Source organism: Dioscorea cayenensis, chromosome 9 (genome assembly GCF_009730915.1).
Source record: "Dioscorea cayenensis subsp. rotundata cultivar TDr96_F1 chromosome 9, TDr96_F1_v2_PseudoChromosome.rev07_lg8_w22 25.fasta, whole genome shotgun sequence".
Taxonomy (NCBI): domain Eukaryota; kingdom Viridiplantae; phylum Streptophyta; class Magnoliopsida; order Dioscoreales; family Dioscoreaceae; genus Dioscorea; species Dioscorea cayenensis.
Genome location: NC_052479.1, coordinates 6654278 through 6657976, shown reverse-complemented (window position 1 = coordinate 6657976; position 3699 = coordinate 6654278). Strand labels below are relative to the sequence as shown.

At 43.1% G+C, this 3699-nt stretch overlaps 1 non-coding gene across 1 annotated transcript; it reads right to left on the bottom strand.

The window, feature by feature from the left end:
- Positions 1 to 245: 245 nt before the first annotated feature.
- LOC120269814 lies at positions 246 to 352 on the bottom strand. Its single transcript, XR_005539448.1, has one exon. It is a non-coding gene; the product is annotated as a small nucleolar RNA R71 (small nucleolar RNA).
- Positions 353 to 3699: the final 3347 nt, after the last annotated feature.

Sequence of the window (3699 nt, the reverse complement as noted above, 5' to 3'; positions counted from 1 at the left end):
CCGTACAATTTGACGGGCTAGCTGATGTAGACTCGCATGCGCATTTGTCTCGCTTCCTCCAAATTTGTTCCACCTTCAAGATTAACTCAGTGTCCGATGATGCGATAAGATTGAGATTATTCCCTTTCAGTCTAAGGGGAGCAGCATATAGATGGCTCACGTCATTGGCACCGGGGTCGATCACCACTTGGAAGGAAATGGTGGACAAATTTCTTGTGAGGTATTTCCCACCAAGCAAAGCCGCTTGATTGAGGCAAGAGATTTCTGCATTCCGACAAGGGGACTCCGAGACACTCTTTGAGGCACATGAGAGATTCAAGGATCTCCTACGCAAGTGTCCCCATCATGGCTTTTCCTCGTGGATGAGGATCCAGATGCTTTGCAATGGCCTGAATTATGCAACCAGACAGCTCATCGATGTCTGCTGCGAGGGGTCGTGAGTAGTAAAAACCCCCGAGGATCTTTGAAATCTTGATTGAAAACATGGCAAGTAATGAGTGTCATTGGTTTACTAGGCAAAAACCCCTAAGGCAGCTGGAATTTATGAGATAAATGACAACACTAGCGCTAGCGCTAAGGTTGAGGCCCCTAACAAAAAGATTCGATCAGTTTGTGTTGGGTACGAGCTCAAATTCTTGTGTAGTTTTGTCTTTCGAGACTTATGGGGCCGGGCATGATACTGTTCAGTGCCCAATTTCAATAGCCTTAGATGCCCCTAATTGAGGCGATTGATTATGTTGGGGAGCTCCCAGAGGCCCGGGGAATCCTTATGGAAACACATATAATCCGGGGTGGAGGAATCACCCAAATTTTTCTTGGGGTCAACAACGACAACATCGACCTGAGCCACGAGGGGACTTCCACCTCAATCTCTTGACAGCCGAGAAGAAGTTCACTACTAAAGATGTGTTAAGCGAGATTTATGATCGATCTTGAGGCAAAATTTGTGAACATCAACAATCAATTCGCTGAAGTGAACACTGTTTTGAGGAATGTTCAGGCCTCCATTCAATCATTGAAAAACCGGGTTGGACAACTTGCTAGGGCAAATTTGGAGCGCCCACCGGGTAGCTTACCTAGTAACACTGAAAATAATCTGAGGGAGCATTTGAAAGCCGTCACTCTCGGGAGGCGGGAAACAGGTGGAAGCACGAGCCGAGGAGGGCTCAAGCACTAAAGAGAATGGGGTAGCCATACAGGAAGACCTTAAGCCATGTGAGAGTGAAGTTGAAGGAAGAAAGGAAAAGCAAGATGAGGAAACCCTTCAACTACCAACACCAAGGTTGTAAGAGTACAAGCCGGTCATTCCCTATCCGGCTAGGTTGAAGCAAGATAAAGAAGAGGCTCAATTCAAGAAATTCCTTAATGTAATCAAGCAGTTTCACATAAACATCCCTCTTGTTGATGAGTTAACTCAAATGCCCAAGTTTGCAAAGTTTATGAAAGACACTAGCGACTAACAAGAGAAAAATTAGAGGAATTAGAAAGCAGTTGCATTACCACGGAGCTGCTGCGGTGATTCGGAGGAAGCTCCCTAAGAAAATTAAGCGATCCCACAGGTTTCATTATTCCATGTGTGATTGGGGAAGGCATGCAAGAAAAGGCCTTGGCGATTCTTGGGCCGAGCATCAATGTAATGCCCTCTGTGCTGTTTTTGAAACTAGGATTGGAAGACATGAGGCCGACAAGGATGACAATACGACTTGCAGACCCGGTCCGTAAAGAAGCCCGTGGTGTCCTTGAGGATGTGCTAGTTAGAGTTGACAATCTTATTATCCCGGTGGATTTTGTTATTCTTGATGTGGATGATGATGTTAAAGTCCCATTGATCCTCGGGCGACCATTTCTTAACACCGCGGTGCCCTCATTGATGTAAAAGGGGAAGAATGACATTGAGAGTGGGGGATGAGGAAGTCATTCTTACACTCCCAGCTGCTATGAAACACACCTTGGGCCATGATGATCCCCTCTATTTTCTTGTGAAAGCCCGATATGATTATTCACGATTATGTGCAGGAGGTCTTGGCGATTAACCCCTTGGATGAATTCTTGGAAGGAATGGATGGTGATGAATGCAAGGGGAACAATCCATCTCCCACACAAGTAAAGCAGGTAGGCTATGTGGGGGCATTTTCGTGGCCGAACAATAAGAAGAAATCAACCACTAGAAAAATTTGGTGCAAGAGAGACAAGAAACAGAAATTGGGGATGAATTGCACACTATCACCACCACGGGAGATTGATCGACTATTCTTCGAGGGGAAGGGTAAATTCCGTGTCTTTTCATGCCTCTCGATGAGTTTCCCATCTTGGAGCACTTCTCTTGGACTTGGAGGTAAGTCCCCACCATTTGATCCACCTTAAGGTAAGAAAAAGGTACGTCGAGCTAATGACGTAAAACAAGCGCTTCTTGGGAGACAACCCAAGTTTCAAAGTATTCATGTTTCATTTTTCATATTTTACATGTTTGTTGAGTTTATTCATAAAGCTTGTGTTTGTGTTGTGTTTGTATTATTGTTTGTTGAATGATCCATGCTTGTCTTATATTAGTGAATCTTATCTAGTGCTTTGGCATTGTTTGGTTGTGTTTCAATGCATGTTTTCGTGTTATAGATGTTGTAAACTAGTTTTGTTCTAAGTTACATGGGAGCCATGCCAAAATTTTATTTTTCCAGGTCCATACGGGCTGTATACGGCCCTTATGGACCATTTTTCTGCTCCCCAAGGGCCTCACTGGTGCCATGCGCCAGTGAAGCAGCCCGTGAGGCTTACAGCCTCATGGGCTAAAGAAGGACAGAAATCCTCACGAGCTCCATGCGCCCGCATGGAGCCCGTATGGCTTGCGGGCTGAAATTTCCAGCCTTAAGTAACCACCTTTCTCTCCCTTGTTCTCACTCGTTTTTCATCCGTTTTCTTTCATTCTTTCACCATTTTTCTTCATTTTTCTTTCTCTTCACTCGTCTCCTACCACTTCCAACTTAGATCTTGTGGATTAATTGAAGTTTTACCATCTATTTCACCGATCTTCATCGATTCAAGCTTTGAAGCCCTAGTTTTTTTGTTTTTGGAGCAACCTTGCCTCTTCTTCTTGATTGTGCATGCATATCTTGTTTTAAACCATGAGGAATGTTGTATGGTTGTTTGATCCTTAAGTTATTTAAATTTTTATCCATGGTTTGTAAATTTTTGGGCTTCCAAATCTGGGGAAATTCTTACCAAATTTCGATATGTACTACTGATAACTTTTTGAATGTTTCTTATCTTGAATTTGTTTGACACTTGTAGCATCCTAGAAACCCCCAGAAACACTTGCCCTAGAGAGTTTTAAACATCATGACATTGATTGAACAAAAAGACTTGCATGGACTTTGTTTTTCATAGTTTTTTTAGAGTTTTTTTGTTTGTGTGTTCTCCCTACATATTCCTTGGTGAGATGAACTATACTTTTTTTGACATTTCTGCGGGATTATCGGGACATGAGCTTCATTCTCACCACCCTTTAAGAATTGAATTGAACCAACCCCCTGTTCATGCATGTATTGCACAATCTTCATCAACCAAATGGGGCGTCTCTTTACCCCTTCCCTTTCATGCTTAATTTAATTATTCTGATTTTTTACACCATGTTACTGTTGATTAGTGTACATTGAGGGCAATGTACAATTCTAGAGTGTGGGGATGGGCTATTTGCATGCTTAC